The 24,873-nt window shown below is 41.0% G+C and overlaps 1 protein-coding gene across 1 annotated transcript in view; it reads left to right on the forward strand.

Annotated features, from left to right (window-relative positions):
* The first annotated feature begins 3,602 nt into the window (after positions 1-3,602).
* The window catches only part of LOC126106758 (speckle-type POZ protein-like), an 89,180-nt gene continuing 67,909 nt past the window's right edge, over positions 3,603-24,873 (forward strand). The window contains exon 1 of the mRNA XM_049913131.1: positions 3,603-3,736. The gene's annotated coding sequence lies outside the window, so the exon portion shown is untranslated. The remainder of the gene's footprint in view (positions 3,737-24,873) is intronic.

The following is a 24,873-nucleotide window of genomic DNA, read 5'->3' on the forward strand; positions in this document are numbered from 1 at the left end:
AATAGAAAAATAAATCCTAAAGCTCATAATAGCGGTGGATTGAACTTGAATTTAGTTCCATATAGTGTAGCTAATCATCTGAATACCGTAATTCCTGTAGGTACAGCAATAATTATTGTTGCTGATGTAAAGTATGCTCGTGTGTCAACATCCATTCCTACTGTGAATATGTGATGTGCTCATACAATAAATCCTATTTGTTCAATTGATAATATAGCATAAATTATACCTAATGTTCCAAATGATTCAATTTTTCCTCTTTCTTGACATACAAGGTGAGAGATAATCCCAAATCCTGGTAGAATTAAAATGTAAACTTCTGGGTGTTCAAAGAATCAAAATAGGTGTTGATATAAAATTGGGTCACCCCCTCCCGCAGGGTCGAAGAATGATGTATTTAAATTTCGATCTGTTAATAGTATAGGAATAGCCCCTGCTAATACTGGAAGTGAAAGAAGGAGGAGAAGGGCTGTAATAGCTACAGATCATACAAATAAAGGTGTTTGATCTAAAGTTATACTTTCTGATCGTATATTAATTGCTGTTGTAATGAAGTTTACTGCACCAAGAGTAGATGATACACCTGCTAAGTGGAGTGAGAAGATAGCTAGGTCTACAGATGCATCCCCGTGTGGGATAGCTCCTGCTAGAGGGGGGTAAACTGTTCATCCTGTACCAGCACCGTTATCTACTATGGAAGATGTAAGAAGAAGGGTTAATGAAGGTGGTAATAATCAAAAACGTATATTATTTATTCGTGGGAATGCTATATCTGGTGCACCAATTATTAATGGTACAAGTCAATTACCAAATCCACCGATTATAATAGGTATTACTATAAAGAAAATTATTACAAATGCGTGGGCTGTAATAATAACATTATAAATTTGGTCATCTCCAATTAAAGATACTGGTTGACCAAGTTCAGCACGAATAAGTATTCTTATTGATGTTCCTACTATTCCTGCTCAGGCTCCAAATAGGAAGTATAAAGTACCAATATCCTTATGGTTTGTTGAGAATAATCATTTTTACGGTAAGATGGCTGAATTTTAGGTGGTAGACTGTAAATCTACTTATGGGATGTTCTCTCTCTTACCATGTTTTAGGTCTTATATTCAATTATGATTCTAGACTGCAATTCTAGAGGTGTAAAATTTTACTAAGGCCTAAAAGATTATTCTTTTAATTATAACTTTGAAGGTTATTAGTTTAATTAACTTAAGTCGTTAGTATAATGAGATTAAGTTTGATGTTGAGATCAACCCTATTGTTGAAATTATTACTGTTATAGGAAGAATAATTCTTGATTTTTGAGACTTTATCTTTATAGATCATGAATTTTCTGTGTATGGCATAATTAGGGCTGAGAATCTAATACGTATGTAATAATAAAGTGTAATTGTAGTTAATACAACCATAATGGTTATAATAGTTGTTATGTTGTTTTCTATTAATGATTGTATTACAATTCATTTTGGTAGAAATCCAAGAAACGGCGGTAAACCACCTAGGGATAGGAGAGATAAAAATATTATGAATTTAATTTCAGTTTTTATATTTCTGGCCGAATAAATTTGGTTTATAAAAAATAGGTTTATTTGCTTAAATAATAAAACCATAATTAATCTTAATAGTGAGTTAATAATAAAATATAGTTCTCAGATGTTTTCTCTGACTGTTAGGGATCTAATTATTCACCCTAAATGTCTAATTGAAGAATATGCTAGAAGTTGGCGTAGAGATGTTTGATTTAAACCGCCTATTGCCCCAATAATAATTCTTAGGATGATAATTGTTCAAATGAAAGTTCTTAGTTGAATACAATAATCGGCATTTACAAATATTTAAATATTCTAATAAATAATGATAACTAAATTCACATTCATAACTAAATTCACATTCACAGAAATTCAGAGTGTTAAAAAGAATGAGCTAAAAAAATTAGATCAAATAATATGGTTCACATGGTGATGAAAAGGATGTGATGGAAGATTAGAAATAAAAAAGTTACATTTCAACCAATTAACTAAATACAAATAATGTTTAAAGTCATCTCGATAAAGATTTGAAAATGAAAAAATAGCACTTCATGAGACTTGAACCCTCATCCTTCTGCACATGTGTGCATTACACTAATCATTACACCTCATAAGTACACTGCAGGATGTTGCTCTTATTATTTATTGACTACCATTCAAAGTTTTGAAATTTGTTTTTGTCAGTTACAGTAGAGCGTCGACTATCCGAAAGTCGGTCAACCGAACGACTGCTTAACCGAACTGTGTACTCGCTCGCACCTGTTACTCTCCCACCCTACTGTCCATCATCCCCTCACTCCCAAACCAAGTTTCCCACAGTAGTCGCCGCACTGGGCCACTGCTGGCGGAACATTGCTTCTAATGGGGCCTTCACAAGGCGCTGCTGACCGGCTAAGCCGCCAGTCGCCGTGTTTCAACAATCAGCACACTTATGTCGGCGATGGTTTGAAGCCCAAGATGAAAGTGACCAGTTTCAGATATCTGTAATGAAAAAAGTACGTGACTTAGCTGCTCGTAAGCGTGTAGGCTTGCTTAGACAGATCAAAATAAAGGATTTTTTTAAACGTTAATTTTGTATACTGTGTGTATTGTTCATGCAAAATGCGTATGTTTAATAAACTGTGCCACATACTATATATTCCAACTGAAGTTGCTTTTGTATGTTACTTTGTAATACTAAAAGAGATGCCTGTTTTTGTGAATAAATTTACTGTACAGTACTTCTTTTGGGCAAATAAACATGTACAGTTCGATTATCTGAACAAACCAGTTTTCCGAACACCCATGTCCCCCAATTACTTTGGATAATAAACGCTCTACTGTACTTACAAAGGAGGCCCACCAGGGTGAATGGCTGTAGGGTATGATACCTGGGTTCTTAACCTATATCATAGTACAGTTGGTTCCAAAAACTTGTTCCACTGCTAGGGACCTCTCCGTGTTCGGATCATTGATCTCCGCCGTCCATGTTTCCATTTCACTACATAAATTTACACACTGAATTCATTTTTTTGTTTTTTGTTTTGCACTCGTTGATGCATTAGTTACATTTCGAGTTTTTGCTTTGGATCTTATGATGATTTCATTCGCATTTTTCAATTTGGCTGTATTCGAGTAACACGTGTCTGGTCATTATATCACTGTTCCTAAGACCGTATAGAGATAAATAGTGATTTCTATATATTACACAGGTTTTTCACTGTTTACATTTATTTTTGTAGAACTAAAGCACTCGCGATTTTATAAAAAAAAAAAATGCGTCCACACCACATATATCTGTCGAGAAATAAATTGATGTTGAATGCCAGTTCATTTGTGCAGGACTTGCAAATATCTTCCCAAGCTGACAATACGGAGGTGATTTATATTTCAGTGATCGGTGAAAAATATAATGATGAGCAGTAGGCCTACGCCATAATGAATGTGACTCTGTATCGAAATTAGTTTCACAGGAATCCTGCGAAAGCGTGCTTCTTAGTTGGCATGACTGCGGGGATTAACCGTTAAGGCTGCGAGGTGGAGATGAGCATGACATAGTATCGATAGACTAAACTGCGAACTGTGAGTGTGTTGTGAAGCCACTGTCGATTGCACGTTGGGACCACACGAAGTTGCGACCACGTTAAAGGACGGCAGAAAATTGTGCTACCAGTAATCATAAAGTTTTGACTACATTCCTCGTGATTCTGCTCGAAGTGAGTAGGATAACGTATCCACAATATCACATTCGTTATTAATTTATTAAATTAAGTGCAAATGTTTGATTTCTTAATATGGTGGTAAGTTATTTGACATGAGATTGTTGTATAAATCGTATTAGGACATAGACTTTAGAAAAATACATTCTGTATTACACGTAGCCACCGAGTGAAAATGTTTGGTTTCTTATTACGAATAGGCGTTTTATTACCGAATATATGTAATGTTTTATAGGCGCCAATCCGTTATGAGTTTCTCTTTTATGGCACATATTCCAAAGCCTTTAGATTTTAATCGTATGAAATGGATCTGTTTTTATTAATGGCTCACTGTTGCGTGATACAGTGTCAAAGAACAATCTGATCACTGTGTTAACAATTAACTTGCCGTACCGAATGCATGAAGTCATTTTATGCCTTTTGAAGATCTTGGAATTGTCTCTCACCAGGCGTACGACTTAGGTCCTATCCTATCAATGAACAATATGGCATCCGGTATTGAAATGTGTATAAATTGTTCAGCGAAAACTAATTTCTTGGTGCCTGTAAAGTGCATATTATCTCGTAAAATTGTTCATAATGGAATCCGAATTTGTTCTACATTGCAAAAATAGTACCATACAGAGTATTTTGGTGATTAAATTACTCGAATTGTGCGTGTAGTGTTTATATGTAAATGTCAGTCTGCAACTGAAATGTTCGCTAGCGTGGACAAACGGAAAGTGTATTGACTTCTCTAGTCCGATGTGAAATGTGTGAACAATGTTCTAAAATGCTTAACGAATGATGCTAAGCCAGTTTGTGGCCACCTAGACGGTATTACTAATGACAACAATGATGAACATGTTAGGTCAATGAAGCAAGTGATCCCAGACAGAGTAAAAACACGTGTCTTACAGCACAAAACAGTCAGGCCACGATGCAAAACCTTCGTAACAAGTCAGACAGTACCGTAATACCAATGACAACAATTTTGAACATATTAGGTCAATAAAATTATTGCAGCGCAAACAGTGTGAAAACACGCGTCATTCGGCAGGCAACGGCCGTGGAATTGAGACAGAAAAGAGTACAGGGAAATCTGAAGCACGTACTGAACACAGTATTGATTGATTGATTTTTACAGGAGAGTTAAAACAGCTTAGGTCCAACCTGCCACTGCCCGCACCGAAACTAGGTTTATTGTGCAGTATCGCTCCCTGTATATCTAGTAAAGCCAACCAGTGTCCTTTAACAGTGCAAGGAGTCCCTCTACCAGTTTTTTGTTAGACACAATTTCTTCAGGTCTAGTTGTCCCGAAGATTCTGTATATTACTCTCCAATGCCATGCATTCAAAGATTAGGCGTGTTGCAGTTTCTTCACCCTCATCACAGATCCTACATTTAGGGTCCTCTTCCGTTATACCCATTGTGTGTAGGTGTTGTTTTGAAGTTCCCATGGCCGGTCATCAGTCCAGTCATGAGTTTGATCCCTTTCCTGTTCAATTCCAGGATTACAGAGCTTCTTTTGAAACATGTCTTGGGCATCATTACCTTATCATGTTTTTGTTTGTGGACCTTGGACCAATATCCTGCACGCTGTTTCCTAAGCCAGTTCCGTAGTTATAATTTGATCATAGTCTTGGTGATTGTCAAGACAGGTTCTGGTTCAATAAATTGAGTTGTTGCCCCCTTCCTAGCCAATCTATCGGCTTGTTCATTGCCACAGATCCCGGAGTGGCCAGGGACCAACACTAGGTACACCCTATTGCTTCCCCCTAGCTCCATCAGAGACCTATGGCAATCTGCAACAATATTAGATCTTGTTGCAGGAGCTGCCAATGATTTCAGGGCTGCCTGGCTGTCTGAATAGATGTTGATGCTACGGTCATTGTAACACCTACTCATATTCTCCTCCACAGATGCCCTGATTGCAGTAATTTCGGCTTGGAATACAGAGGCCAGTTTCCCTAGAGAGATGCTGCTCTCCAGTCTTGACTGAACCCCCTACAACCCTGCCCCAACGCCTTGATCTGTTTTTGACCCATCGGTGAACCAAATGATGTCCCCCATACAATGTCGAACTGTTTTCTCCCACTGCTCCCTACTTCCAGTTATTATGTTGTGAGAATTGTCGAAGCGGTTCGGAGTTGTTATGTAGTCAGCGGGCATATCCCCAGCCATACCTATATTTGCCTCACTCACTATGTTAGTTGGAGATAATTCTGGAATGTTTGTACTGCAGTATTACTGAAAGTTCTGCCCATGTGTGTAGTCTTCCTCATATATTTCTTGGATGGATTAGTGTTTACACAAAATCTTATAGCCTGTGCATGATGGTCTGCCAGTCCAACTTTAATTACAACTGATTTATATTTTGTTTTGGAGCTAATTATTATTTGGTCTATAGTAGTACTAGAATGATTCGTTTCATGTGTAGGGGAGTGGATTGTAATTTCCAAATTATTGGCTGTTAATATGTTCATCAGTTCGGATTTTTAATTGCTTCGCTTATTAAAGTCTACATTTAGATCTCCACGTATAAGAACTGTTTATCAATTTGTTACTAGGCCTACTTTAGTTAGTAAAGTATGAAGCCTAGTGTTGAATTTTTTAAAGTGGGTATCTGGAGATCTATATAAACATATTACAATTAACTTTGAATGCTGGAATTTCTATGCCTTTAACTTTGAATGCTGGAATTTCTATGCCTGATATTTCAAAACCTTTCTCAGTGTTTAAGGATTCAACATTGTCTAAGTTATTGAATTTGATGTCTTTGTATGTGTATATGCTGTTCCCTCTATGTGTAAACTGATTTCTACAAGTTTGTGCTGCTAACACATAATCCATTATTTTCACTGTCTTTAACTAATTTTCTTTCAGCCAGTGTTCAGTGAAGCAAATCATGTTAATGTATCTAAGTTTGCTTGATAGCAAGATTTCCTAAGTGACTGTATATTCTGATGAATAAGAGTGACCTGGCAGGAAAATATTCCCACAGAAAAATTAATTTTTTGATGATGATTCCTCGTTTACATGGAATGACCCTAAGTTAATTTTTAAATATGGCTACATGCTTAACTTCTGTAAGCTCTCTCTCTTCTCTCTCTCTCTCTCTCTCTCTCTCTCTCTCTCTCTCTAATTCCCAGAAGTCACCTTTTACTCATTGCTATAATAAAAATTCTTCTGCGGTACAGGAGTTGTCAAGAAGAGTCCTTTTCAAGTTATTGTTTGTTACTGTCAAAATGTAAAAGTAGGAAGCAGAACAAGAACACTTCAAAGGAAACAATAGATGACATAGTAATAAAAATGATCACAGTGTGGAACCCACATTGAAGAAATAAAGACTTCAGATATCATACTACACTAATATCACATTACCGGATGGTACATTGCGTCATGCTTCTTAATAATATAGGCACTGCAATATCATATCTTTCACACGTTGCAGTTTTTAGGACTAACATAACAATAAAGGAACTCAGTGAACCAATTATTATATTTATGTAGAAATAAAATGAGACCTGAATAATGCCTGTTTGTACTGAAATGTGCTGGGTAACAAAACAAAAGAAAATGTTTGGGTTTTAGGCAGAGGGTAGTGTATATAACACAATATGAATATGCACCTGTTACACTTACCATTTTACAGTGGAATAATGTACTACTTTGTAGAACATTTGCTTCCAGTTTTCTGTCCGTATGTGGTGTAAAAGAAGTTGAACATAATGTTTTTACATGTGTAACAGTATGCTTCTGGGTATACAGGCAAGTTGTTGGTCCCTTTATGTGCACAATATTTCAATGATTGACTCGGTTGTGTTCTTGAGGCACTGCAAGAGCGCAGATGGCAAGCCAGTAATAAGTAAAGATGGGAAATGTGGAAGGAGAATACAGAAGGGATATACAGGGGAAATAAACTTGTAGGTAATATTATAGAAGGGAAAGAAAAAGTAGATAAAGGTGAGTTGGGAGATATTACGTTACGAGAATTGACAGAGCACTGAAAGGCCTAAGTCAAAAGGAGACCCCAGGAGTACAGGACACCCCTCCTTGGGGGAGCCAGCCATGATAAAACTATTCAATCTGGAGTGCAAAAATGTATGAGACAGGTGAAATACCTTCAGATGTTAAGAAGGATATAATAATTCAAATTCCAAATAAAGCAGGTTGATAGCTGTGAAGATTACTTAACTGCCAGTTTACTAAGTCATGCTTGAAAAATACTGACTTGAATTAATCATAGAAGGATGGAAAAACTGGTAGAAGACAATCTTGGGGGAAGACAGTTTGGGCTCCAGAGAAATTTAGGAAGATTGAAGACAGTACGGACCCTAGAGCATATCCTAGGGGACACAAGGGAAGTTCAATAAGTAAGACAACACTTCTTTTTTTTCAGCCAATTTTGGGTGAAAAAGTGTGCAAGGTGTTGCAGGACATAGTGGAATATTCCTGCATCAGTCACCATAGTTTCATGAAGTTCTTATAGGTGGCAGTGCTATACATAGCCTTCAAAATAACGTGTGTAATGTAGATGTATTCCAAGAAGAGAGCTATCATTTAATTTCTTGTAGTGGAAAATCAGAGCATCACAGATATTCATAGGCACTTAGAGAATGTCTACGAGGACCTTGCAGTGAACAAAAGTATGCTGCATTGTTGTGAGACATCACAACAAGTTTGCACAAACCTGTCCTAGCTCCTGGTTAGTGGCTGGATGCACACATCTGTGACTTGCAGTGCTACCCTCGTGAAATCAAAGAAATGACTTCAGCATTTTCTGACCATCCCTGCCTTCCTGTTGCCCAGTGATGAACTTAGTGACGTTTGGAGTAAGTTAATAACTTGGGTGGCTGGTCATATTTTCACAGAACTTGTTACACTGAGATAGTGACACACTGCAGTGAGTGACACGGACTGACAAATTTTAATAACCAGTTCTGTTAACAATAAAAATACTCATCTTTTTTGTTGCTCTTCTTTGTTGTATGTTCATAGCTCATTGTTCTCTTCTGTGGGTCAACTTTCTATAATTGTCTAGAGGATTATTGGCTCACTACTTCAATAACCATATGAAATCTAGTGGACTTTCTGTGGAATCACACATATATTTACAGACATTTCACTTCACCACACAAATCAATAAAATACACACAACTCATTCTCCATCCTCATACTTCTATACTGTACAACCAACTACTCACAAGAACAAAGATTTTCCTCTAACAACGTCTAGCAAAGAAATTACTATCATAAATCAATCTACTTATGCAAAATAATCTTTGGGGCATACATATCATAAATAAAATACAATTAATTGTCTCTCGTTTTTGAGAAGTCCACAATCATTGATGTAATTATATTAAGTATTTATAAATGTTGACATTTAAACATATTCACATAGCATTGTAGTAATGGGTCTTTGGTTTTTTTCATCTTCACTGCGGTATCATTCACTTCATATGACCCAAAATCGGTTAGTACATTTATCTCACTACAATCAGTTTTATTACAGTGTTCACCGCCACAAAAATGCATAGGAACTTCTCCTTCTCCATGACAACACAAGGTCTCACACAAGTTTACACACCAAAGAGGAGCTCAAAAACTTCACTAGACTGTCTTCCATCATCCAGCCTAAAGGCCAGATCTCATTCCTTCTGACTTCCACCTGTTTGGCCCAATGAAGTATGCACTCCTCTGGAAGCAGTATGAGGATGATAGGCAGGTTATTGATCCTGCAAGACATGTCGAACAGTAGTGGTACCATGCAAGCATACAGACCCTTGTATTGAATGGAGATTATGTTGAAAAATAGAATTTTGTAGCCAAAAGGGTGGGGAATGATACAACCTGCTTTCAGAAAAAAAGTGATGCTTTACTTGTTGAACGCCCCTCTTAGGCTAGAAAAAGGCAAACTTAGGTGCATAGCATTTGTAGATTTTGAAAAAGCTTTTGGCAGAGTTGACTGGAATAAACAGTCTGAAATTCTGAGGATAGCATGGGTAAAATACAGGGAATACAAGGTTATTCGCAACATCTATGGAGACTACAGTGATAAGCTTTGACAGACATGGTCGGGAAGCATTAGTTGAGAAGGAAGTGAGGTAGAGCTGTAACCTATCTTCAGTGAATTCCAATCTGAAGACTGAGCAGCCAGTCAAGGAAACCAGGGAAAAATTTTGGGAGGCAGTTAAAATTCAGGGACAAGAAATAAATAGTTTTAGGTTTGCCATTGAGATTGTAATTCTGCCCGAGTTACAGAAGGACTCAGAAGAGCAGGTGAATGGAATTGACAGCATCTGGAAAAAGGGTTAAGACAGTGAAATGAACACCAACAACAGTAAAACATAGGTAATGGAATGTAGATGTATGAAAGAAGATGATGCTGAAAAGGTGTTGGATTTGTAAATGAGACACTGAATGTGGTAGATGAGTTTTGCCATGTAGGCAACAAAATAGCTAATGTTGGCCAAAGTAGAGTGAGTAACTGGTGATGAGCTACTGAATCGATTTGGGGAAGAATAATTCAGTGGCAGAATAGGAGTAAAGGAAGTGATTGGTTATTAACACACATCCACATCCTGAAGCATTGTTGCTTTGATAAGGCAGGAAGTATGGGGATGAAAGAGGGAGGGGGTAAAATTTGTAGTGAGAGACCAAGGGCTGAATACAGTAAAACAGGTGCAAAAGGATGTACACCGCAGTAGTTACCTGGAGAAGGAAGGTTCTTACAGGCTATGTCAGAATCTAACTTTTCTTTGAAGATCATGTCAACAACAACAACACAAAAAATAATTTCTTCCTGTTATGACCAGATTACTGAAAACTCTGGAAAAATTTTAATGGAGCATTTAAAAGGAGGTTACCAGATCAGGCAAATTAAATAATTATGTTTGTATCATAAAAAATGATAATGACCAAATAATTAGCCACAGAGTAAATAAAATGAATGGCTTCAGCCGCCAGAGACTATGGTCGCGCGCGCGTGTGTGTGTGTGTGTGTGTGTGTGTGTGTGTGTGTGTGTGTGTGTGTGTGTGTGTGTGTTTGCGTATTTTTGACAGAGTCCTTGATGGCAGAAAGCTTATTGTGTGATAGTCTTTTTGTTGTGTCTAGGTGCGACTCAGCATCTCCACTATATGGTGAGTAGCAACTATCCTTTTCGTAATATTGAAATGATACAAGGTGGTATAATGTACACCTCATGTCATTATTTGCAGTACATGAATCAGAGCTACTAACCATAGTACAGAAACTGAAAAATAAAAGGACAACAGGGGTAGATAACATCTCTGTTTTTACACTGAAAGAAATAATAGTGTGAAAGGAAATGTAACCCACATGATCAATTAATCATTAACAACTAGAATTTTAACAGTCTATCTAAAACTTGTAGGAATCTTCCCACTCTTCAAGAAACAAGCTCCTGAAAAGTACCTGTATTTTTAAAGGCCAGTTTTGCTACTGTCATTTTTTCAGAACTATAGGATCTGAACTGCCCAGATAGCTATGTGTGTTAAAGCGTCTGCTTCCATGACCGAGAGGTGCGATGGTCTCAGTTAGAATCTGCCCATTGGATTAACAATGAGGGCCACTTTGCTGGCCAGCATGGATTTAATTGCTTATTTATTTACCTTTATTCACCCAGAGTCATCTCACAGTGGTGTAGGATTTGTCAGGGTAATACACTGCAAATCAGAAGATCAAAAAATATAACTTGCAGAATACATAACATGCTTAACGAAGATAGGACAGGTGATTGGCGATGACCTAGGTGAAGAACCCATCTGAGCCTTAGCCTAAGTGATTTAGGAAAGCCGAAATCAGGATGGCTGGACAGAGCAACTCAATCCTCCCAAATATTAGGTCAGTTTCTTAACAGCTGTTCTACCTCATTCAGTTGGTCCATATTGTACACTGCTGTCAGATTACATGCACTTTTTTTCTGATAACTCATTGCATAGAATACAGCCTTGCTCTTTTTTACTGTATACGCTAAGTACACCTGTTGGTGACTCCTGGACTGTGAAGACCCTGCTATGCCCTGTAGAACCCATTCCAGTCTTACCAGAAAAAATATCTTGCTTCCTGGATGGTTTCATACACTTCGCTCAGTACACCCGAAAAACTGAGTCAGCATCGCCCACAATGAGTGAGGTGTGGAACTCAGGAGAATGACGAGACATTACTATCATGCATCCAGAGTAAGACTGGAACCTTTCATTTGCTTCGCCCCATATATGTAGTGCTTCTGGTTTGTTTAGTAGTATTTTTTGACCGAGAGTGTCAAAAGCCTTGGATAAGTCTAACAAAATGCCAGTAACGCAATCATCCTTGCCAGGGGCTTCAAGTACCACTTTTGTGAACTCTGTGATGGCCATATTGAACTTCTCCCACTTCGGAAATGAAACTGGGGCTTTGTTAAAAATGTTGTATTTCTTCACATAACTTATTAGTCTCTCTTTCATAACTGAGTCAGTTATTTTTAAGAATGCAGACAGTAGCGATACTGGCCATAGTTTTCAGTGCTTTTTGCATTACTTTTCTTTAGTAAGGGCATGAATGGTGCATGCTTCAGCTACTCTGGGAAAATACGTGAACTAAAGGACTCATGTATCAAGTTTGTTATCAGGGCTTTTGTGCTACTATGCGTGCATTCAGGAGAGTGGGGGGGGGGGGGGGGGGAGAGAGAGAGAGAGAGAGAGAGAGAGAGAGAGAGAGAGAGAGAGAGAGAGAGGAATCTCATATGTGCCTTTTGATTGTTGTGTTGTTTATTTATTTGTTGTTAGTCAAGATTTTGAAATAGGCAATTTAAAAGTCAGCTTGTGCATCGTTTTCAACAGTTTACTATCTTATTACTAGAAATTTACTTTACAACTGTCAGATTGATGTGTTGCACTTGGAACTGGTACGTAACACTGCAATGAGGTGACAGGTCATGGGATACCTTCCAATATCGTGTCAGCCCTCCTTTTGTCGAGCATAGTGCAGCAGCTTGACACAGCATGGACTAAAGCCATTGGAAGCCCCTGAAGAAATATTGAGCCATGGTGGCTCTATAGTCATCCATAATTGTGAAAATGCTGCCAGCGAAGGATTTTGTGCATGTGCAGGCCTCTCGATTATGGCCTATAAATCAGGGAGGTCCAAGATTTTGGCTCATGGGCTGTGCCAGTTCCCAAGTGCCAAAGCGCTCAGCCTGGCTTCACATTTCCGCACTGCCACGTGTACTGGTTGTTACCTATCTCATTTCTTGATAACTGAATGATGTGGAATCTTTCGCGGTATATTGTGGTAGGACCACATTCGCACCATGTGTATGTAATTGAGAATAGTATGAGTAGTTCCAGCACAATTTCAGCAAGGCTTATTTATTAGTAGCTGCTGAGAAGTTTTGTCTGCAAAATCATTACTCTAACAAGCATGGTCTGGGTTTTCTTCTTGTTTGAAATAAACACTACCGGATTCGAATTACTTTCGGCTAAAATTAATATTTATTCGTACTTTTTGTTTAGTCACTACAATATTTTCACTACGAACATTGATACTCTAAAAATGCATTATACTGTACTGGTCACGTAAACACGTCCATGTCCCTCCAATACTGACAAAGAAGTGGCGGGCAAGCCAACATGTGCCCAGAAGTTGCAGACATTCCTGCATTCCAGATTCTTTGGTCTCCTGACTCCAAAGACACATATAAATAAATACATATAAATATACAACATTTAACATCTCAAACAAATCCATTATTTATCATAAAAGAAAATATTCATAAATAAATAAATTGAATACATTGTATGGCAACATAATGAAGTTACCTTAACTCTTTAGTGTGGGCATCGTATTTTTCACATGAGATAAACTTTATCTCCGACAGTTAATTACATTACACACGCCACACTGTCTGAACACGTGGAGGGGAAGAGGGGAAAACAGCGAACACGTCACATTTGAATGGCTCTACAGTCATACTGGATATGGCTTGGTTTTATATTTCATGTTTCTCAGTAATGTAGATCACAAACAAAAGAATTTTTCAGTATTAATTAATTATTCTTATCACGCTGAAAACATAATTTCTATCTGGTATGAGCTCTGGGCATATGGACAGATACAGAAAATTTCACAGAGTTTTATATTTAAGTTGCCACATAATCATGACTTATTTAGTTTCATAATTGACAAAGGGTCTTTCACACATATATGTCACTCGAAATATTGTAGCACATTTGCAACCTCATTATGGTGACTCGGAAAATCTACCTGATGTAGACATCATGGAAAATTTTTATGCAAGATTTGTAATTAATGCTGGAATTATCTTGCAGGTCAGTCAGTTACATCTGCAGATGCAGAAGCACACTTGCAACTGAAATGGCAGACCATCTTGAGGTGCCCTGCTAAACCCACAGGACAGGACAGGTAGTTGGAATTGTGAAAAGGGGCCAAAATGAGCGGCTGTTAGTTACACTCGAACACACATAACTTTATTTATTTGACCAACCATTACTGCCCAGCATTTGATTATCTCTGGTTGCTCTTCAACATCGATGATGACAAATGGCGGAGGGTGTGTGCGTGAATTCTGAAAAACCCGACACCAGTACTTTGGAATTTGACGTTCCTGAGTTTGGTCTATGGTACCATTATTTATATCACATTCGAGATACGAATGACCTCTTATGGGGAATGTCGTCTTTACATAGTTGAATCACTTTTCTGTATGGACCAGATGGTGAAGGAATCCGAACACAGTAGCATTCTTGTTTGCCCTCCGCGGGAGTCACAGATGATCTCCAGATGTCAGACATCTGGATTTAGAAAATTTTGTACAAAATGATGAAGGAACGATGAAACCTCGTCTGCTCCTTTTCGGCCTGTGCTCTCTGGATGCATGTAAAAATAGCTGCCCCCTGTCGCCAAAACATGAACATTGAATATAAATACAGAAAGCTGTTGTTTATTATAAACTTCATTTGTCTTTATATTTGGACAAGGAAAGTTTTTGCTATAGTCCATTGTAATTGCAACCTTTCATGGATTTTTTGACGTTTCATCTTTGCCTATTTTTTCTTGTCATAGAACACTTTTTGTGGTCTGAGATGCAATTCATGGGCTATTTCAATGGATCAAAGTTCAGAATGAAATCTTTCTTTATTTTCGACAGATGATGTTAAAGTCAGTTCCTTCTCAAAAATTTTCTTCTTGGCTAGATGTTCATCACAGGAGCCACAAGTATCAGATCATGGATATCCAAAACTTACATTGAAATCTGAACTGAATATAGTGTGGTATGTTTCATATGACACGTTCTGATCCTGAAACTTCACGTTCTGATCCTGAAACTTCTCCTTAAACATATGGAACATTTTTTTAATAGTCAAAGATTCTGGTAGGTAAATTTTTTCTGACGTCATCAAACTGTAGTGGCTGTTGCGACCTTTAAATGCTTTTTGTGCCCTCTTATTATTGCACGTGTTTCATCTTTCAAATGCTGTGGGCAGGATCTGTGTTTCTCTCGGCTGTCCCTTAGTGGTTGGTCTCCAGATTTAAGTTTCTTCAATAAATGATCTATCTTGTCCTTCTTTATTCCATGTAATAACATAAATGCTTGCTTGCACACATGTACTTCTTGGACTCTTCCTTAATGGCAATACCAACACTGAATTTATATGGTGCATCACGAAACTTTGCCTCCTGCTCTTCTCTTCTAGGACGCCTGTGCTGTACAGCGACCACCGTGATTAAACCACTTAAATAGAGGTTTATTTCATCATGATTGTGAAAGTGGTTCATGTTATTAATAATATTCCCTTTATTTTCATCATTGACAATACCAAAAAAAATTTTTTTTGCACTTACATGGTTCTCCTGTTTCATGTGACTGAAATCTTAAATGTTTGGAGACATCTCTAACGCGACCATGCTTCTTCCTTTTCTTCGTCAGCTTCTTTGGTGGCATTCTATAGTTTTCTTCGCAAGTAGATGAGTCACTGTCTTCTTGATTCATTTTACACTGGCAGAATACAATGCTAGATCTAACTTCCTTCACAAACTCCACAATCCCCCTGCGGGTCCGGGGTAAGAATAGGCAAGAGGTATTCCTGCCTGTCGTAAGAGGCGACTAAAAGGGAGTCTCTCCCCCTCAAGGGGGTCGTTTGCGCCTGCGTCCAGAAACGGACAGTTCAACAACTTACATTTGTGGTCATTTTGGTTTTTCGCTTGTACTGGTTTCTTCCTTCCTTTGTTTGTTTCCTTTCTTTGAGCTTCTCCCTCTCTCACTTTCTTCCTTACTTTTTAGCTTGCCTTCTTCTCCTTGCCTTCTTGTCCACAATATGGTCTCCGCCTCGGCATTTGAGACAGTCTATCCTTTCTCTCCCTCTTTCCCCTTTTTTCCTATTCTTCTTTCCTCCCTGTGCATGCCTGAAGGCCGACCCATGCATTCGCACGTGTAGCTGGTGACGGGATAAAGCGTAATCCCCCGCCCTGGGTAGACAAGTAGGGCCCGTGCGTACCCCCTGGTAAAGGCCAGGCCCGGGGAGGGGTGATTGACCGAGCTGACACCTTTCGACCATGCCGTCTGGTCCCTCTGTCCGTTTCTCGGGAGGTGTGACCTGAGGTGCAAACATTCACGTAAGGTGGGAGCGCCCCCTGAGAGGGTCCCCACAAGGAAGGAGTGCACCATCGGAGCCGCTGCCAATCGTGGGGGATTCATCCGCAATGGATTTCTCTTCTTCTTCTCTCTTGACTTCTGCCCAAAAACGGAAACTTGACCAGCCGCCAGTGACAAAAGTACTGCCGCCTGCCCCAAAGTTCCTCGTAGTTTCTGAGGACAGAAAGGGTTTTTCATTTGTCAACCATTTCATTATTCAGAAGGGTGTAGATGCCATAGCCAGACCTGTCAAGTCTTGTACCAGGATGTGTTACGGTAACTTGTTGTTGGAAACTGAGAGCGCCTTTCAGGCGCAAAAACACCTTCGGGCCACACTCCTGTACACGTTTTCTGTCTGGGTGGAGGCTCACCACACTCTGAATTCATCACGTGGTGTGGTATATACTAGATCACTCGACGGATTGACTGACGAGGTAATTCAGTCTTTCCTCGCTGAGCAGGGTGTCATGGCTGTCCTTAGGGTCATGAAAAAGGTTGACAATGACCTTGTACCGACCCGGACACTTTTCTTGACCTTTGATAGTGTTCAGCTGCCGTTGCTCATCAAAGCGGGCTATGAGGTTATTTCTGTTCGCCCCTATGTCCCGACACCTACGTGCTGCTACCAGTGTCAGCGTTGTAACCACACCCACCAGTCTTGTTCTAATGCGGCTAAATGTGTCACTTGTGGCAGGGCCGCCCATGAGGGTACTGTCCACCTCCGTCTCCTCATTGCGTGTACTGTCAGGGTGACCATGCAGTGTCCTCTCGCGACTGTCCCGTCTACAAGGATGAACACTGTATACTGGAAATTCAGGTCAAAGAGAATGTGTTCACCTCAGCTGCTTGCAAGCTTATTGCTAGTAGGAAGCCCATGCTGCTCCCAGCGGGGATATACAGTACCGTCCTTGCCTCTATTCGGCCTACCAGGGAGGTATCGACGCAGACATGCGATCTGACCTTTAGCGCTACGGTCGTCTGTTCGGCCAGTGCTAAGATTGCCCGGTCAATGTCTCCTCTTCCTCCCGTCACCCCTAAGACACAAGCACCTTCATCAGTTTCTGCCAAGACTAAGACCCAGAAGTCAGATGCATGGGTCTTCAAGAAGGAACTGTCCCGTGATCACTTCTTACGTGCTCTGACCTCCTAGCCATCGACCAGTACTTCGACTAAACGACATTACAAGAAGGTTCATAGGAAAAAAAGTTCTCCTTCTCCACGGTGGCACGTTTCTTCTCGCGCTCCACCCAGCGGTTGCCGCCCCAGGCCATCATCTTTTTTGCCTGGCCGCACCGCTGGTAGCTGAACATCTGGCCGTTCACTGGCGGAGGACGCTCCCCCTCCTGACCATCTTAACATGGTGGCCGACGAACCTATTGAAAAAATGTACGATGGCTCTGCACCTGTTGATAGTGGCAGCAGTGCTTGCTCGAAGCCGGGCCCTCAGCGGCCTTCGAGGTGACCCCTTCTTGCTTCTCCTTTTTCTTTTTCTTCTCACGATGGCACTTCTCCATTGGAATATTCGCGGCATTCGCTCCAACCAAGAGGACTTAAAGTTGCTGCTATGCTTGCACTGTCCGCTCGTAGTAGTTCTCCAGGAAACGAAACTACGCCCATGTGATCGTATTGACTTGTCACACTAAACCTCTGTGCGTTTTGACCTACTCCGTGTGGCTGGTATTCCAGCTCATAGAGGGGCTATGTTGCTGGTCCGGGATGATATCTACTACGACCCCATCATATTGCATACCGATCTGCAGGCAGTTGCCATCCGAATTACTCTCTCCACTTTCACATTTTCCATTTGTACCGTTTACACTCCATCGTCGTCTGCCGTTACTAGGGCAGACGTGATGCAAATTATTGCTCAGCTACCTGCACCATTTTTGTTGACTAGAGACTTCAATGCCCACCATCCCCTTTGGGGCTCTCAAGCATCCTGCCCGAGAGGCTCCCTGTTAGCAGACCTTTTCAACCACCTCAATCTTGTCTGCCTCAATACTGGCGCCCCTACTTTTCTTTCGGACACAACTCACTCCTGTTCCCATTTAGACCTCTCTATATGTACTATCCAACTTGCACGTCGGTTTGAGTGGTACGCTCTTTCTGATACGTATTCGAGCGACCACTTCCCTTGTGTTATTCATCTCCTTCATCATACACCATCTCCATGCTCAACTAATTGGAACATCTCCAACGCAGACTGAGGGCTCTTCTCTTCCAGGGCGACGTTTCGGAATCAAAACTTCGCAAGCTGCGATAGTCAGGTCGCACAACTCACGGAAGTCATTCTCACCGCTGTTGAATATTCCATCCTTCATACTACTTCTTCTCCACGTCACGTACTGGTCCCCTGGTGGACCGCAGCATGTAGAGATGCTATATGTGCTCGTCAACGTACTTTACGCACCTTTCAACGCCTTCCTATGATGGCGAATTGTATTAATTATAAACGATTACGTGCGCAGTGTCGTCGTGTTATTAAAGAAAGCAAGAAAGCCAGCTGGGCTGCTTTCACAAGCTCCTTCAACAGTTTCACTCCTTCTTCTGTTGTCTGGGGTTGCCTGCGCCGACGTCTTGCGATCGGAGAGTTCTATACTAGTCCCGTCGAGAGTCTTCATGCTGAAGCCGGTGAATTGCCACTAACCTACCGGCGCGATATACTGCTTTGTCGGTATGCCTGTCAGCTATTGTCAGTGCCCGACCACCCGTCTTATCGTTCCTTTTTTGACGACTCTCTTGAGCGTCAATATGGGTTGTATGTATCTGCCCTGCTACTCCCTGGAGTTCGCTTTCGTCGCCTCCTTCAGCACCTTGATTTTTCACTCCCTGCAACCTTTCGAGTGGGCGAGAGCCAAATGCCACCTTGGCTCCAGGCTCAGGTTCGCGTTCACCTTGACCTCAGCTTGCTCTCAAAGGAGGTTACCCGGCTTCGGTGTACCGCTCGCGGTTTGTCAAACTTCATTCGAAGTTCATTAATACGATCTTCATTTATACAGATGGCTCCAAGACCAATGATGGTGTCGGGTGTTCTTTTATTGTCGGGGCACACAGTATCAAATACCGGCTCCATGACCATTGTTTGGTCTTCACAGTTGAGCTCTTTGCCCTCTACCAGGCTGTTCTTTACATCCGCCGCTGCTGACATTCTGCTTATGTCATCTGCTCTGATTCCCTGAGCGCCATCCAGTGCCTCAGTGATCCGTATCCAGTTCACCCTTTCGTGCACCGGATCCAACGGTCTCTTCAGCAGTTGGTGGACGATGCTTCTCCGGTTACCTTTATGTGGGTTCCTGGTCATGTCGATATCCCTGGGAATGAAGCTGCAGATGCCGCGGTCCAGGCTGCGGTCCTCCAGCCTCGGACAGCTTCTTGTTGTGTGCCTTGATCTGATTTTAGCAGGGTCATTTGTCAGCGCATTTTATCGCTGTGGCATGCCAATTGGTCTACACTTACTGAAAACAAGCTTCGGGCCTTGAAACCTCTCCCCACGGCTTGGACGACATCTTCTCACCCCTCTCGGCAGGAGGAGGTCATTTTGGCCTGGTTACAGATTGGACACTGCCGGTTTAGCCACCGCCATCTGCTGACGGCTGCGACGGCGCCGTTCCGCCAGTGTGGGCAACTGCTGACGGTATGCCACATTTTAACGTCCTGCCCGAATTTTAATACACTGCGCATTGATCTTAACCTGCCATGTACTCTGGATGAAATTTTAGCGGATGACCCAGGAGCAGCTGCTTGCGTTCTTCGTTTTATCCACTTGACAAACCTGTCTAAGGACATTTGATTATGCTGTTTTCTTTTAGTCCCTTGTCTGTTAATGTGCCTTTTGTAGTGTTGTCCTTTTTAGTTGCTGTTTTAACCTTGTGCCTTGCAGTACATTCATAACTTAGTCTGGGCGCTAATGACCACTGTAGTTGTGCGCAAAAAAAAAAAAAAAAAAAAAAAAAAAAAGCACAAAGCCAACAACAATGGTCAACGTATACACAATAATGACTGTGGCAACAATGATAAAACAACAACAACATTAGTGAAAACAGACCTGTGCAACCTGGGAATCATTAAATCATAAAATTTTATCGTTGCGTTCTCTGGACTTGTCAGGATATTCCCCTTGTTTTGCGTGGACTTACAGTGTTTTTCGCCTGCACATGCTTACAACATATCAGAATATCTCTTGACTCATCTGGTTTTTGACTAGTTCTGTAAAACCAGCTAAAACTACACTGGCTGGTCTATTAAACTAGGGGGAAAAAAACAGAAATTTTCGACTTATCAGGTTTTTCCCTTGGACTCTTCAAATTTAAACAACAAAGACTTATCTTAAATTACACCGAAGGCCCCAAATAATCTAATACTTCACAAGAAAGGAACTTTAATTTTAAAAGCGGCTGAAGGCCCATGACTTAAAACACCACTAAAAACAATTCAACTTCAATTCAAAACCATCGGCTAGGAGCCATAAAAATACACACAACAGAAAATAAGAAAAGGCGATGCAGCTAACGGCGCTCAGAAGTTTTGGGGGTCAGCCAGCACTTGAAATACTAAGTATCACTTAGGTGAGACAGGCATTCGGCCCAACCATTCTCGATCCGACGACAACCCAACCGACAGACAGTCAACGGACCCATTGACAAAGTCACTTGCACTCCACTTGACCAGCACACATCCGGGAGTTTAAATGCAAAAGGTAAAAAAGGCATGGACGCCCACAACCGAGCATACATTAAGCTTTCAAACTACATACTGTGCTGGACAACACAGTGAGGAAAAGACACTGCCTGAATTTACGTCAACGGCCAGGGCAGATAACCAGAACGTTAACGGTCACAAGGCAGAAAATTCCGCTGGTGCACTTCAATTGCAAATAACCAAATACAGTCAGACTCCACCAGACGGTGGCTAAACCTGCGCCAACTCGAACACACACGTTGTTGCTCGCGGGAATGTCCCAACAGCCAACAACGAGAACCAGACGGCACAGCCTGACTATTCTTGACTTGCTGATAAATTAAATCCAAACTCAACTTTTGTGCCCAGGGTCGGTGACCCACGGACCTCGTAGCAGTGGGAACGGCCCTACACAGATTGACACTGTGTAGAGACTGCCAGCGGGCCCAGACAAACTATGCTCCACAGAGATTTCCTCACTACTCCACGCCAACCAACCGACTGCCACACGTCAGCACGGAGACAGCACTAAAATAACTACCGTATTTACTCGAATCTAAGCCGCACTTTTTTTCCGGTTTTCGTTATCCAAAAAACCGCCTGCGGCTTAGAATCGAGTGCAAAGCAAGCGGAAGTTATGAAAAATATTGGTACGTGCCGCCACAACTAACTTCTGCCGTCGAATATATGTAGCGCTACGCACGCATGCTCTGTAGGCACAAAGATAAATACTGGCGGCAAAACCTCTGCGTCAGTAAATAAATTTAAAAAAAAAAGTGGAAGACGAGTTTTTTTTCTCCGCCGCGAGTTTCGACCACTGCATTTTCATACATTATCCAACGAAGTAAATACAAATTCCGTATTGTTCATCTTCGAATGTAGCACAATTTCAGTGTACTACGAAAATCTGACTGGCAAGACTGTTTGGGATGTTTGTCAATATGGCCAACTCTACGTTCTGAATTTTTTCCTATCTGTGAGAAGAGATGGTTGCTAATAGGAACCTGATGAAATTTGAATCACATACAGTATTCTCTTCACCATAAGAATAATACGGATATAAACATTTTGCCATGTATTCTTTCGTGTTTGCTGCTCTCTCATTTAAATCCTGTCTGCCTAATAAACTACGAAACTAGAGTGAGACAACAGCAAACGCGGAAGAATATACGTATCGTGTCATGTTTATATTCGTATTATTCTTATGCCTAACAGCGATACAGTCAGAAATGAAGCACGGCAAGTGACTAGATTTTTAAATCTAAGATGACTCTAATTTCTGTGCAGAATTTGATGTAATAAAGAAGCGGCCGCAAAGATTTTGAAACGGAGAAAAATTTTCGCCTAACTCTCGTTCAGAACATGTTCTATCATACGCAGTCTATTATTTGATTCTTGTTGATCATTATCAAAGAAAGCAGCAGTGTAAGTAACAACAAATAGCAGTCTCTTGCCATTGTTTCGCTAATGAGACGATTCCTCACTTTTTCTTTTAATTGTACGTGGCGGTAGCGCGCACAAAAGGAAGCCATGCCGTGAGCCGCGACAGGCCGTAAACACGCACTATCAGAATGCGACAAACAATGCATGACAGTGCAGTAATGCATTTTCAGCTTAAGAGTGACGCAAATACCTATAACAAAGAAAACGGCACTTGTCAGCTCAAAGCAAAATAAGCAATCGATTCAAACCAGACGAAGCACGTGAAAAAGGAAGGGCACCCGTATAAATACGGACGGAGCGCCTGACGCATAGCAATGGCTACGTAGTAAAGCTTAACTGCTAAGCTTACGACTCGAACCAAACTACTGTAGCAGTATCGTCATTCATTCGACCTAAATTGTGTCTCATATTACAATGGACCAACTTTGTTTCAATTTGGAGGTGTGGCCTAAAACGTTTCTCTCCCCTTGAATTTCGAGTCTCAAATTTCAGGTGCGGCTTAGATTCGGGAAATTTTTTTTCCCTTTATTTCGAGTCTCATTTTTCAGGTGCGGCTTAGATTCGAGTGCGGCTTAGATTCGAGTAAATACGGTAAGCAGTTGATATCACAAGCTACACACAGTTTCACGAACACTTGCACGAAGGACTAGACAATACTAATGGCAGTGACTGTGCAATAACAAGGACGAATCAAGAGGCGGCACATGCTGCCAACCCATAAGCGATCGCCGGCCAACATACACGTCGTCCGACAAGACGACCGACCAATGACCGACCGAGGTGGTCCGCACTCAAGTGATATGCATTGGCAACCGGACCTCACTGCAGTCACACCCTGCCTGAACTTCTGCCGTGTCCTAAATCAAACACTGCCAGGTCAGAACTGCACTGCTAGCGCCTCCCAAATCACTGGCAGATCCGAACTAACCTCAAACCCACGACAACCGGGAAGTAATAGCAGTCAGCAAAGATAATACGCCAGGGTTTATATCGATAAGCACCGTTGCTGCCGCTCACGGGCAGGCAAGGCGGCAACACAGTGGCACCGGTAACTGAAATTAACATAACGAGGTGGTAGTACAATAAAAACAGGATGTCAAATGAGATATGGCAAGAACACGAGGCATGCACGACTCATCTCTCAAAAACATCTCAAAAACAGATGTAAGATTGACAGTGTCCTCATAACCGTTATAAAACTATCATTGTAATTCTTGCAAGGTCACAGTGAATTCTTCAGACTTTACACTTTCTTTAACGCTAGTGAGCTTATGGAACTGGATTGTCTGTGTCAGAATGAGTCCCTTCTATGGCTAAATTTTCTTTTTAAATGCAATCCATTCCTGATGTTCTAATTTTCGATCCTGCACTCCTTTTTCCATCATCAATATGATGCAAAAAATCATTTCTGGTGTATCCATTGACTTAACCCGCATACTTTACAGTAATATATGAAGTCTCTGTGCTCTTCATTCATTTCCATTTTGAGAGCTGTTGCAACTGAAAATGGAATAATTAGTGTGACATAGAAATTTTACTATTTGTACTGCCAGTTTCTTCAAGTGCTCCATGTCTGCAAATGTACCAGAAAGGGCTTCTTGATGTACAGAACAATGAATCATGTCTGTCAATTATTGTAATTTTTTTCTCGTTCATCACCACCTAAAAGTTTAAATTCATTCTGCGTGGTATTATAATTTCTTTCATAGCAAACAAGCAGTGCCTGTCTCTTGTGCGAATTGAGAATTCTCATCTCTCTCTCTTCTGCCATTCCCATTAATTTTAAAGGATTGTGATGATAGATCATTAGGCTGCCCCCTTTTGTGCAAATAGCCACTGTACAGGTTAATGTCCTTCATACCACAAACAAATAGCGAAGGGTAAACAGCACGGACACCACGATTCTGTTGAACTCAGTTGTGCTGACTGCAAAATGCCGCACCGCAATGCTAAACGAAATGTCGCGCTGCTCTGAGTACCTCCGAGAAAAAAGGACCGAGCAAAGCTGAGTGACAGGCCGGGCCTCAGCTGCACACCGCCCGCAATACTGCACACGTGAAGTCTTGCCACGGCCGGCAGCACTATAAAATATTTGATGGGATTCATGTTGGGTGATTTGGGTGACCAAATCTTTTGCTCGAATTGTCCAGAATGTTCTTCAAACCAGTCACGAACAATTGTGACCCAGTGACGTGGCGGATTGGAATCCATAGGGATGATGAAGTCCACGAATATCTGTAAATCCCAAGTAGCTGAACATAACATCTACCAGTCATTTGGACCAGAGGACCCACTCCATTCCATGGAATCATAGCCCACGCCATTGTGGAGCCACCACCAGCTTGCTCAGTGGTTGTTGACAACTAGGACTGTGAT

The sequence above is a fragment of the Schistocerca cancellata genome, chromosome 10 (assembly GCF_023864275.1).
Source record: "Schistocerca cancellata isolate TAMUIC-IGC-003103 chromosome 10, iqSchCanc2.1, whole genome shotgun sequence".
Taxonomy (NCBI): domain Eukaryota; kingdom Metazoa; phylum Arthropoda; class Insecta; order Orthoptera; family Acrididae; genus Schistocerca; species Schistocerca cancellata.